At 38.7% G+C, this 14,429-nt stretch overlaps 1 protein-coding gene across 8 annotated transcripts in view; it reads left to right on the top strand.

The window, feature by feature from the left end:
• Nucleotides 1–14,429, top strand: part of LOC131079523 (uncharacterized) — a 174,437-nt gene that overhangs the window by 121,670 nt on the left and 38,338 nt on the right. The gene's annotated exons all lie outside the window — the stretch shown is intronic.

Here is a 14,429-nt window from a genome sequence, read left to right as displayed (position 1 = left end):
GTTGTATATGTCAGGGAAAATAGACTACAAGTTATTAATAAATAATTTTGGAGGTCTACAAGGGGATGTGAAAAAGTCAAAATACAGAGCTACAAATATTAACTGTTTACATCGAAGAATTATTGATTAGTGATAAATGAGTTTATCATATATCATAAATTATAAAGGTACTTTTTTGGGTGTTATGAGGCTTCAGACTTCAGTATCAGCTAGGTAGAGTTGCAGCTTTGAGAAAATAAAGGCTTCATTATTGATCATCAACAAACTGCATTACATGCTATGAAATACTGCTGTGGCAGAGAGAGAGATTGGTTAATGAAATTAGGAAAAAGAATGCCTTTTGTTTATCAGGTTTCATTACTATTGGAGAAAACTGGTGAGGGAAAACTATGTTCCACCAAGTTTTCGGGATGTGAGGATGTGGGGAAGAGGGAACGTGTTTCGGGGACGGGATTTTTTTAGGCCAATTTTGGGGATGGCAGGGGATGAGAAAGGGAACGACTATATAAGAATATAGTTATTTATATATAAATTTAAAAAATAAATTTCAAATATTCATATAATAACATTAATAAAGCTGCAAAGCTCTAATCATATTGACATATACATTATAGAACCCTCAAAACACAACAATAGAGTTCACATGAGAGTCACAAATTAATATTTAATTGCTTCCATAATTCATGTCAATCTGCATATGATATAAAATTGAAAAATATTAATATTGCATTCACCAAAATGCCCAAAGGCTACAAGTTTGCACTACAAATGTCAAAATGACAAAAGTCACAAATGTTAAAAACTGTAAAACATAGTGATGGAAAGTATGATGGCTGCCTCTAACCAGCATTTGCCAACACTGCATCATAATCGAAGTTTGACTTTGAGTCATTGCCACTATGAGTATGAGTGGCTGTCGCATTCTATGGAATTCCAACCAATTCCTCCTATATCTCCTCCACATCAATCTGGGTGGCATCCTTTGGATCAACATCCCATCATAAAGCTGGAGTCTGTCGATAATCTAAAGTTTGATGATCATAGAGTCACAAAGCACTATGCACGACCATCAATTTCTCTGTAAGTCTAGAGGTCAATCTGCTCCTCTTAATATAGTGAATAAAATTGTATGTGGACCAATTCCTCTTTGTAGTAGATGAACTAGCAACTTATGAAAGGAAGTGAATGGTAGAATTCTCAACTTTGGTCCATTTTTTCCATGCCATGTCCACCACCCAATAGGATCCTTTTGAGCTAATGTAGCTCTATCTATCTTCGCTTCTGGTTTGCCAAGTGTTGGACCATGAAGATTAGTAAAGGAAAGCCATTGTGTGGGAAGTAAATTCAACTCCTCAATTGAATACATCTTTCCAAGGGCCTTCATAAACCCTTCTTTCACCTTTTCATAATCACAAGGAAGCAACCTACCAAGTTTTGGTGCATACCATTTGGGATCGAGAGCAAAGGCTGCTGCCATATGAAGCGGGTTGTTCATAGTGTTCCACGGCCGCATCACAATGGGTTTAATTTGTTGCTCATATAATTCCAAATGAGGATGTCTGTTAGAAATTTCTTGCTTCATTTTTCCAAGCATGTTGTCAAATGTCTCATAAATCTCTCCAAGACTTGGAGAGTCTATATTAGCATTTTTAATAACATCCACAACTAGTGAAATGAAGGAACAAATATATTTGCAAACAAAAATTTGAAAGACAAGTTAGAAAATTAGATTCAATTTTATTTTATTTTAATAAAATCATAAATTTTAAATGTATTAATAAAATGAAAATCAGCAAGTTATTAAAAAATACTAATAACAATTTTTTTTACCTCACATTGGACCACCAATGATGAAGAATTTTTCATTTGATCCTTTTCCCTTCCAAAGTGTTTGCATTAGACCATCTACTCCACTTTGAATCAACCATCATCAATTGTAGAACCTCCTACACTTCAAGCATCCTTTCTAAAAAATAAAAAATTACTGGCATACCTTGTCTCTATAGGCTTGAGGAATCCCTTTTGAAAATGCCCTAAAAAGAGCGAGGTATGATGATTGCAACAAGTATCTGAATATTTGTAGTCTCTATAACTGCTTGTTGCATCCAATCTATCTTCCCTATGTTTTTCGGTGCATTGTTCAATCCATGAACACAATAAGGGGTCCAAAAATGTGCTTTTAAGCACCGTCCACCATCAAACCATTGTTTTGTACACATATGACGAATCAATGACTACTTACACAACATTGGAGGCCTCAACCTCCTCTATAGCATCTCTCAAAATATGAAATTGGAATTCTGCATTCTTGTGCTTCCCAAAACAGTCAATAGCTCTTAAGAAAATACGAGCCAGCTGATTATGACTATGATGTTGGTAAGTGGCCAATGTCTAATGTTGGTCCACCCATCCATGACAATAGAGCAGCCCATCCTAATTCAACACTGTCTCATTTCATCCATCACCACACTCACCTTGGAATATTCTTTGTCAGGGAATGTATTTAGTAGTTTATGTTCTCTAGGGGGGTGAATGAGAGACCAACAACAATTACATCTTTGAATATTTGTTTGAAGTAAGGAGAACGTGCTACATGGAATGGGATGACATGGACATAGAAAAATATGGCTGTGGAGGACTTTGCCACATCTCGTGCATGTACATTGAACAAAGTGGAAACTCTATTTGGCTGCTCATTAGAACTATTCTTTCTCTTCCCTCTTGTGGAAACTTGAATATCACCACTAGCACTACCACTAGGACTACCAACATAGAGGGCATATGCATAGCTGATTGTTTAGATTGTGTTTGCATTGGAAGCCTTGTAGACTTTGATTCTACCTCCATGTGCAATCTATAACATTCTACCCTCTCCTTTTCCTTTATCTCTTTACAAACCTTCATCCCTTGACCAGTAAAACCCAATATATGAGAATACACTCTTGTATAGCTCCCATTAAAATGATCTTTACAAATGTGACACAACCACAATCTACTACCCCCCTAAGTTTTCTTTTTCTTTGTTTATGGTTATCACCAATTGAAGAAGAGGTTTTTTATAATCAAAGGGGCCTTTTGCATTATTTTTTAAAGCTTCGAAAGGGCATTCAAATGGATTTTTTTGAGGTTGTCCCCCTTCATCCATACCAGTCCCACACCTTGATGAGCCCCCAAGTTCGTTTTCATTTTCTTTTTTCCTCTCATCATGCCCACTACCACTAGTGCTGCTCATTTTGTTTTGTTTTGGTATTTGGAAACCAAAAAAAAAAAAGAATCATGCATTTCATTTTTTAAACTTGGAAAAAAATTGAAAAAAAAAAGAAACAAATTGTTGATTAACATATCTCTTTCACTTCTCTTGTTGGTTGCTACCTCAATTCTCTCCTTTGTTGCTAATCAATGCTGGTTTTTCCAACAGCACCTTGAAACCTTGCTGTTTGTCTTTCTAACTTGGCTGCAATATTTTTTACATGTAACAATGAAGTCAAATGCTACGAATGAAGTGTTTTGTGTTGTCATGCTATGGCTGGAGGGGCATGGGGGCCACAAAGAGCAATTAAAAATGTGTTTTTTTTTTTCTTTCTGGGCATTTTAAATTTTTTTTTTTTGGCTGTGGAAAATAGTAGACAGCTGGCTGTCCCCGCCCCATTTCCTAGTTACCCTTCGTTTCCGGCATGTTTTTGGGCATTTGAAATTTCTTGGGGACGATTGGAAAACGTTCCCAAGCCGTCTGTCATCCCCGGGACGTCCCTGGTGGGGGGACAGGGACAGAAAACCCTGGGGATGTGTCTCCATGTTTCATAGGTGGAAAACAATCAAAGAAAATTAGAATGTAGATTGCAATGCACTTGCTGATTACAAATTAAGAGAAATGATGTAAAAGTACTGCTGCTAACTTTCTAAGTCCTCAGGGTGAAGACTGGAGTATGGTAATCACAATATTTTTTAGTGAGGAGTCAACCATATAACATTTAGCATCAACATCCTCCTGGCATTTTGCTCACTAATTCCCGACTTCATCCAACTCTGCCACATCTAGCTTATTACTCTATATCATAAAATGGTTTGTTACCAATGTTCCCAGCAAATAGAAAGTAAATGGACTCGCAAGATTCAATTATTTAAGTGATCAAAATTCTCATTGAAGGATTAAATGGGCCCTCGATGACTAAGTTAATTTTTTGTGGCTAATGTTGTCTTTGGTTTCATCACAAGAGTGAATTACCAACAACATATACATCATCTTGGATCGTGTCTATATGGCCTATCAAATACCATGGTTGCAATTTGATGTTTCATTATTATGGTGTGATAATTGTAAATAATCATTAAGAAAAGGCTAGCTTATACATTAGATGTATGATACAAATGATGAAAAATAACTGATGCAAGTAGTTTATACTTGTGAAACGATATAGAAGCACAAACATTGGGTTAAAATCCAATTTTTCATATCAAGATGCTCTAGATTTGTCAATGAATTTTGCGTCTTTTCCTAGTTCAGATGAGGGGTGTGCATATATTGCACATAAAATGAAGTCATAATCCTCTCATATGCCTTGTCATCAACAATTTCATGATATCTTGTACAAACCATGAAGGATGGAAACAAGAGCCCCCGAATTTTAAGAAACTAAAGAAATGACTAATATTAAAGATCATGGTTCAATATGCAACTTGTTTAGAGAGTTACTTCTACGACTCAACTGGGACAAAAATGGACACATAATTTAGATGTCTGAAAGGAGCTGCTTTGCCACACTTGCAATAGCAGCCTTTTTCTTCCTCCCGCTTTGTCAACTAGCCTGCCTTTGGTCTACCAGTCATCCTACTTGGCTTCAACAAATTCTCTACTAGCCACCCAAGCCTCCTAAAAAATGGTTTCCTATACCATAAAACAAGGAGGCTCATCTACTCTCCATTCTTCAATTTCCACTTGTATCCCTTTAGATTTCTGCCACTTAGAAACATGAATGGATGCTGGCCTAAACTATTGTTTCCCAACAAGGGGTAAACATTCGTGACTGAAACAAGAAAATGGTGCACCATTAGGGGAAAAATGCCACTTAGAAAAGGGATACACACACCTGGCAAAGGAGAACAAACACACTGAGAAGAGAAAATGAATGATTGTGCTCGAAAAATAGACTTGTTGCCTAGGGAATATGAAAGAATCTTTGCCAAAGAGGAAAGATGAATAGATGCCGCTGAAGAATAGGGGAAAATGGTTGCTGCCAAAATAAGAAAAGTCATGCACCAATGAATGGAAAAACATTGTCAAAATAGAGAAAAAAATGGCCAGTTCCCAAGAAAGGGTAAACAGTTGCCACATAAGAATGTTTCTTAACTCTCCAACTTCCTCTATCGCATTGTTCTCTGCTGACACCAACATACCCACCTGTAGCATTTGTCCTTTGTGTAATTTATGGTTTATTTGGTTGCAGGAATTTTATTTCTACTGTCTAAATTGTTGTTGGAAACTATCAAGAAGCTGCTTGATTATGTGCTCCACCATTCGGGCAACTTGCAGCAATGTTGCAAGTATTTATATTGCCCCTACTGAAGCAATTCAGTTGAGTTTTCTAGCAATTGTGGGTTTTGCTGTAGGTGAACTTGCAACACTGCAAAGCAGCACTTACGCCACTGTAGATTGATCCCTCTGGTCCAATTAAATTGATCCATTTTTCAGATCATTCACATTCGCAAGTCTTAGGCCTCATTAGGGTTCTTGATGATCCATATCAAGGAACTGCATCCAATTGTAGCTTTATCCAACACTCATCGGAGCATTAGAGAGAGAATGAGGATGAAGCAATGCCATTATCTAGAGGTTTGGCCTTTGCTTTGTCTACTTAGTTGGCACAATTGTTACATCTGTACTTCTCCAAGAGCCACTCATGGAAGATAATGCATCAATGTCTTCCCTCTTCTTTGCGAGAAGAGTTAATTTTACCTTCTTAGAGTTTGGGCCCAGGATCCCTTGAGGAGTAATAATGATAGTTCTCCTTATAACATTGGCAACAAGGAGAGAAAACTACATTGAGAGGTATCTCATAAAGAAAATACTCCTAGCAATTCTACTTTGTATTTATTTACTTTCCACATCAAACATATTTACAGGATAGTCCTTATGTTAAAGCTTTGGGTTTAGGATTGAGTACCTCTTTCTACTTGTTCTTTTGCCCTATTCCTTGCTTCATGGAAAAAAACTGCTAGGATTCTCCGGTCCACCTTTGAAGGGGGTGGAACATTTAGAAGGTAAGTAAGTGAAGGATTCCTAGCATATTTTTAGTGATATATAGGTGGGATTCAACACAAATTTTAAAGTCATCTCTAGATGACTATCTTAAATAGTCATTTCTCTTCATATATGTTAGTAATTACTAACAAGTGCAAGACAATGGACTTCGATAAGCATGGTGGAGTAGTAAAGTTATAGAGTTTTAACACTTAAGGTTCAGGTTCAATGCCTTTGGCAATTCTTGGGCAACTCTTGTTGTGTAAATATATCAAAATCTATGTTACTCGGGGACATGTTTCCGGGCTAAAATCCTCCATCCCCATACCTCGGATGTTTCAGGGACTTGGGAATGGCTAGGGGACAGCCCCCCGTCCCCAAGATTGCAAAATTTGTGGGAAACTTGGGGATGGTAGTAATTGTCAAAGAGGATGTCCCCCCCGTACCCTCAATGTTTGGGGATGCGTGTGATGTCCCCTAACCATCCTGGGGATGACCAGCCGTACCCCTTTTCCCAGCACATTTAAATATTAAAAAAGACTCAAACGCTTGAAAAGAAAAAAAACATTTTTCTATTTCTTTTTGTGGTCCCCACACCTCAGCAATAGTACATTTCCGTAATGGGGGGTTTACTGTATTTTGATAGTGAAATATTGATGGTTGCCATTTTTGTTTAGTTTGTTTCAGCAAATAAGTTATTACATATTCGAATCTATTGGTTGCCCACATTTTGGAAGGCATGTTGCATTGTATTTACAGATCAAACATCTAATAAATTTTTGGGAGGTATTTTGATCAAGTAATTTTTCTATATTGCTTCTTTAACAATAAATATTGTTGATACAAGAAATGTTTACAGTCAAAGGTGTATATTCAGATTTAAAGTTGAAGTATTGCAACCCGTAATCTCTGCAAATACTAATATTTTGTACTCCTTTACAACCCTTACATCCTGAATGTTAAAGTGGAAACTTCATGGCAGCCTTGCAAGGCCATGATGTTGGAGACTGATTTTGCTGGAATCCTTTCATTTGCCATGATTTCAAAATCTTATGTTTATACTTTGTTTTTTGGTATTTTGAAAATGAAACTATATGGCAGCAGTGTAGCCTTTGGGCATTTTGTATGTTAGGTTTTTAAGATCACATGCATATTGACAATGAATTTTAATTTCTGAATAATGAATGCATATCGTCTTATTGAGTATTGACAATGAATTTTGAACACAAATGTTGTAGGTTAAAACTTAAGGTTCTATAATGTTTTCATATGCATGCTATATCCATGTTACCATATCAACATTTAAAATTTCTCTATATATTTAAAATTTTTCCTATATTTTATATAGCCATCCCCAAAAGTGGCAAAACAAAATGCCGTCTTGGAACCTCTTCCCCCTATCCCTTGTCGTCCCTGTCTTGGAAACTTGGGGTAACATAGATCAAAATTATAAATCACACTCATCTCACAATTGTTTTCATTATGTGATTAACCTAATTACAACACAATTACGTATCATGTTAAAAGTAATTGAAGATTACCATAGGTATTTGTAATTAGATTTTTGAAGTTTCAAAGTTTTTTTAGATTTGACTTGTGTGTGTTTCTGTCATCTCCATATGACCTCCACTAAGTCACTAAATTAATACCGTTTTTCCTCATTTATGTTGGTAAAAATTAGAATGCCAGGAGATCACTTCACCTTGGAACACCTTTATGCAATCATTTGTAAGAGGGACAAAATTTAGTCCATTGCTTTGGGATTTTCACTCTCTTGTCACTATCCTCATTATCCAAAGCTTTTCAAGCATGTAATGCCTTACAAGTGATCCTTGTCTTCAGTTTCGGATTAACTTAGTAACATTCTAATCAATTATCTATGTTAAGTATTTGAAGGCTTCCATGGACTTTTTTGGTTTTATATAATGTTTGTGTGTATAAGTAATCATTATTTGTAATGGTCAATTAGTTATTAATCGTAGGCTTTAATAAAGTCATTTTGACTTAGGATATATTGTTTATGTTTTATATCCTTTTAGTATGCCCTTTTATTTATCCCACATTGATGAATGGTTTATTGTCCTTTATTGTTATCCTATATAAGAAAGCTTTTGATTTCTATTTAATCGATGAAAATCTTGGCTATTGTAATATTTCCCCATTTTTGAATCCAAACATTTTGTGGTCTAGGTGTGGCAGGCATTTGGACTTAGCAAGAATAAGTAAATAAAGATGTTTATGAGTCTTCATTGGGTATTTTTGATATGCAGCAAACAGTTTTGAGAAAGCTCCTTGTATTATCTTTATAAAGGATGATAGCATACAATATTGGGAATATTGCAGAGTTACCCGAGGACGCGTCCTCGACCTGAAAACCCCCGTTCCCCTCCCGGGGACGTTTCGGGGACTTGGGGACGGCTAGGGGACGTTTCCCCCCATCCCCAAATTGCCCTGTTTTTGGAGGGGACGTCCCCGAAACGGGGGGACGCCTGCCCTAGCTTTGGGGGACGTCCGTACGTCCCGGGGACGGCTGGGACGTCCCCAATCCGTCCCGGGGACGGCCATACGTCCCCCATTCTAAGGCCCTTAAAAAATATTAAAAAAATTAAAAAAGTTGTATTTCTAATTTTTTATTTAAATTTTCTAATATAGGCCCCTTATTAATTCAAATTGTTATTAAAAATAAAAAAAATTAAAAGATAACATTAATTAAATTTTAAATTTATTAATTTAATTCATAATTTTGACAATGAAACTATATGGCAGCAGTGTAGCCTTTGGGCATTTTGACACAGAGATTAGAAAATCGCCAAACTCGGCGAGTCAATAGAAAAATAACACCCAAACTCGGCGATGCCCCTTGACCCCACCTTGGGGGCGCTGCCCCCAAACCCTTGTTGAAAAATATGGGGGGAAACTGCGTCGATCGAAGTAGGGAAAATTTAACCTCCGAGTCTATTGATATGCATATTGACAATGTGAATGAATTGAAATTCTGATTTATGAATGCATAATTACATATTGTGTATTGAGTATTAACAATGAAAATTCAGAATTTACATTCTAAAATGTTTTCAACTTTTCATAGTATCATACACATGCTATATCCATGTTTTATTGTTTTCATATGAATATAATGTATGTATGCATGCTTTATCCATGTTTTCATGTGAACATTTAGAATTTTGAAATTTTCCTATATATTTAAAATTTTTCCTATATTTTATATAGCCGTCCCCTTTGCCGTCCCCCGCCGTCCCCAAATTTGGCCAAAAAAATTGCCGTCCCAGAAACGCGTCCCGCCATCCCCGTCCCGGAAACTCGGGGTAACTTTGGAATATTGTCATTAATATGCAATGATAAGTTTGTAAGACAAAGCAGTTTTGCAAGACATGGACAAAGGAAGCTGTCTTAGAAAAGTTAAATGAGTATGCTGAATATGCCATGATCCAAGTATCGACAAAATATTAAGATAGTAGCATTTTAATGGAAGAATTTCATGCAATGAATTCAGACCAGTGATTGTGTGATGTAGGTCAGTGAATAAATATACAGTGACAGTGATATGTTTACAAATATGAGAATCAACCAAGGAAAAAGTCTAAATGATGAATCAAAGTAATAGTTGGAATCAATGATTTTAATAACATAATGAACAACTATGGCAGCAACCAACAGAACAACAAAACAGTGATTAGTGCTAAACCAAAAACAATGACTCTATTAAGAAGGGAATTAAGAAGTGGTTGTGGATATTGTTATCACAAAAGCTTGCATCCTTGCTAAGCTATCAACTCAGCAACCTTGTGAAATATGGAAACAACCCCGAAGTGTGGGACCTTGCGCAAGGGGTTGAATCTCCGGAGGAGGCTGACTTCTTTCTTTAATTAGGTGCAGGTGTTGAACCAACTCAACACTTCAAAACTAACTTCTAGGCCCATCCTAACAAATTGTAGAGGTAAAGGGAAGAGAGAAATGCTTGAAATAGGAGGTGATGCACCAAGAAGAGCTTGTGCCTCTCCCCACCGAGATGACACAAAGAATTAACTGAAACACCCAAGAGATGCACAAAATCTAGTTGCATGAGTGACTCCAATGCATGTATGGAGGTTAGGATTCGCTAAGTGTCAAGAGGGGAGAAGGATTCCCACAAGTCACACTCAGAAAACAAGTTAACACAACATATATGGAGAGAAAAGCCACAAGACATACACCTATAATGAAGGTAAGAAAACATACACAACATACATAGGCTGAAGGAAGGCAAGAGTGGTCATTTTCAATTAATTATAAGGCCAATGGTCAAACTTACAGTTGCATAAATGCAAGATAAATACAAGAGAAGTGGGAGAGCATGGAGTAGCTCAAGTCAATAGGGAGACAACCCCTTACAATGAGGTTTAACAACCTTTATATAGAAAAAATGGTTACAAGGGTGATCATGACCCCTGCATGTCAGTTTGGAAGTGCATGCACTTGACTTGTACATGCAAGCAACCTAGCCATACCCACAAAGGGCAATCCTAAGAAGATGGGTTGACTAACCTTCCATAGTCAAACATGACATAAGTCACCAAGCATGGCCCCGTACCTCCCTTGATGGAAATACTGCCAAAAACATTTAATGCACCCTTGTGGCTCCACAAAAGAAAGTGCACAAGTCATCAAAACTATCAAAGCATTAAAAGACTTGAGTGCTGATCACGCCATCCAGAGTGTTGCTAGTCGGAAGGAAGTTCAAAGACTTCAGAAGCTCGGACTTCCGAAGTGAGGAAGACAAGGGAAGGAGCAAGGAACTTTGGAACCTCGCGGTTCCAGAGTTCCGAAGAGGGAAGAAAAAAGGACAAGGAACTTGTTCCGAAGTTTCGAAGAGGGAAGAAAAAAGGACAAGGAACTTTAGAACCTTAGGGTTCTGGAGTTACAGAGGAGGAGGAGGGAGAAAGGCTAAGGAGAGGAGGGGCTAATCTAGGGAAGGAACTTCAGAACCTCGAGGTTCTAGAGTTCCAGAGAGATTGGAGAAAAGCTAAGGGAAGGAAGGGAACTTCGGAACCTCGGGGTTTCGGAGTAGGAAAGAAAGAGGCTAAGGCAAAGAACTTCAGAACCTCGAGGTTCTGGAGTTCCCGGGGAAGAGAAAAGAGGGCCTAGGAACTTCCTACTAGGCAACACTTCAAACCATGATTCCATTGCTTTTATCCTTGATCAACTGGGGCAGCGTTGGTCCATGGAACATATCTATGATCGGTTCTAACTTCTTACTGATGGACCAAGGGTGTCATAAAATGACAACATTTTTGGCTATTTTTGCGGGATGCTTGCCTGCTAAGCATGATATCCAAAAGCCTTGAGCATCCATTGGGAACTGAGTCATTGAAAAGACCCAAAACATGTTTGTGTCATCACTTGGAGGAAAACTAGAAACTAGAGCGCACACCCTCTTAAGGAGAACTTGGCATGTGCATAAGCACTTGTGAAAGCAAAACAACCTCTAGTCTAATATTTACATAGTCATCAACACCCTCTTTAGAAGCAGGGCTTGAGATGAACCCCATTCACTGGGATTGGAAGGACTTCGCCATCTAGCCTGGAGAGATGAAATGCATTGGCCTCCTTGCAACTAGTGATGACATATGGACCACTCCAGAGAGCATCAAATTTGGAGTGCCGCCCAGCTTTGGCTTTGTTTGCATCCCACTTGAGAACTAGATCTCTCTCTTTGAAGACCCTATTAGTCGCCTTTTTGTCAAAAACTTTCTTGACTTGCTCTTGATGAGTCTCAAGTGTATGCATAAACTGACTTCTAACCTCCTCTAGCTCCATCAACTCTGCTAGCCTTACTGTCATGGCATCATTCTCTGTTAATTTCAGCTGATGTGCTAGTTCAAGAGAGGGTAACTCCAGGGAAGTTGGGAGTCTTACTTCCTTACCATATACCAGCATGAAAGGGGAGTTACCAATTGCCCTCTTAGGTGTGATCCTGTCAGCCCTTAAGGCTGTCCTCAACTCAGTGTGCCATGCCCTCTGATTGTCTTCAATTGTCCTTTTAATTATCCTGATGAGGTTCTTGTTGGAAAATTTAGCTAAGCCGTTACCTTGAGGTAATAGTTGGATGATGTCTTCAAGTATACACCATGCTTAACTGCCCAAGAACTGATTTGGGTTCCAACAAATGCCTTGGCATTGTCTGATATGATGGTGGAGGGGACACCAAATCTTGTCACAATTTCCTCAAGGAATTCCAACACTGAGGCCTCAGTGGCATCCCTTAATGCAACTGCCTCTGTCCACCTAGTGAAGTAATTTGTTGCGGCCAAGATCCACTTATGGCCAGCACTAGAAGGTGGGTTGATCATGCTAGTGAAGTCTAAACCCCATTGGGCTAACGGTTAATCTGCTTGGATGGGATGAAGAGGTAGGGCAGCTAGTCTTTGCTTCCCAGAGAAGAGAGCACATTTCTTGCAATTCTTCACCCATCTATGTGAGTCACTGAATAAGGATGGCCAGTAATAACCAGTCCTCATTATTTTGATAGCCGTAGTCCTTGCAGAGAAGTGCCCCCTTGAAGAGCCATCATGAAATTCCTCTAACAATCTGCTGACTTGGTTTTGCTCGATGCATCTTAGTAAGACTCCTTTAGAGTCTTTTCGGAAAAGAGTGCCATTCACTAAGACATAGGGAATGGACTGCAACCTGAAGTGTCTTCTTTTGGTCCGGTCCAGACCTTGGGGGTTATCTACCTTCCATTAAGAAGGTGGTCATGTCACTTACCCAACTGAATTGAGTGTTGTTGCCAGTTGATTGATCCTCTTGTGTTACCTCTGAAGTGGTCTCAGAAGATGAGACAAGTTGTTCATATAAGCCCCTGCCTCTTACAAGCTTGGTGATCTTGATGTTGATGTCATACTCCATGACCTTGGTTATCCACCCAGCCCTCTTCTCACTGATATCCTTGTTTAGAAGGAAATCTATGACACTTGCATGTGGAACTAAGAGTTGGATCCTGTTGTTGGACAACATGTGTCTGAACTTTTTTAATGCCCTTACAACAGCGAGGACCTGTTTCTCTACGTAGCTATATTTAAGCTCATAGTCCTTTAGCCCCTCACTAAAGAAAGCAATAGGTTGCTCCAAATTGTGATCGTTCAACTGTGTTAGGACAGCTGAGATGCTGGATTCTCCTCCGAAGGTATAGAGGATAAAATCCCTTTCATAATTAGGATTGACAAGGGTAGGGGCCTAAGCAATTGCTTGTTTGATCTCTTCGAAACCGGCCCTTCCCTCCTTGGTCCAACTGAAAGCCAAGTTTTTCTTCAACATGGAAGTGAGGGGTTTTACCATGGTGGCAAGGTTGGGAATGAACCTCCTCACAAAGTTGATCCTACCAAGGAAACTTTGAAATCCTTTCTTGTGACTGGGGAGTGGAAGAGAAAGAATAGCCTCCACTCGCTCTGGATCAATGGTCAAACCCTCCTTGGATACAATGTGTCCTAGCAATTTTCCTTGATCAGTAGCAAATACATGCTTGCTAGGGTTCAAGGACACACCATACTCCCGACATTTCATGAACACCTGCTCAAGATGACCAAGATGGTCAGCTGCATGCTTCGAATAAACAGTTGTGTCATCAAGGTATACAAGCACAAACTTTGCTAATACACCCTTGAAAGGCATGTCCATTGCTCTTTGGAACGAAGGACACACCATACTCCCGACATTTCATGAACACCTGCTCAAGATGACCAAGATGGTCAGTTGCATGCTTCGAATAAACAGTTGTGTCATCAAGGTATACAAGCACAAACTTTGCTAATACACCCTTGAAAGGCATGTCCATTGCTCTTTGGAACGTGGCACCTGCATTGGTTAGCCCAAAGGGCATTTTACAATAAGCATAGGTACTCCACTTAGTAGTAAATGCAGTCTTGGATTGGTTTGATTCTTGGACCAAGATCTAATTGTAGCCTGAATACCCATCCAAGAATGGAAATCTTTCCGAGCCACTGACCTTTTGGAGAATCTGCTCCATAGAGGGAAGGGGATAGTGATCCTTGAGGGAGGCTCTATTGAGATCCCTAAAGTGTACACATAGTTTAATTTCCCCATTCTTCTTCCTTATAGGGACAAGGTTGGCCACCCAGGAGGAGTGCTTGATAGGAAAGATGATATTGGCTTCTATGAGCTTGGTCAACTCCTT

This window comes from Cryptomeria japonica, chromosome 8, assembly GCF_030272615.1.
Source record: "Cryptomeria japonica chromosome 8, Sugi_1.0, whole genome shotgun sequence".
NCBI classification, from domain to species: Eukaryota; Viridiplantae; Streptophyta; class Pinopsida; order Cupressales; family Cupressaceae; genus Cryptomeria; species Cryptomeria japonica.
The sequence above is the reverse complement of the archived record's forward strand: the minus strand, read 5'-3'. Positions and strand labels throughout refer to the sequence as shown.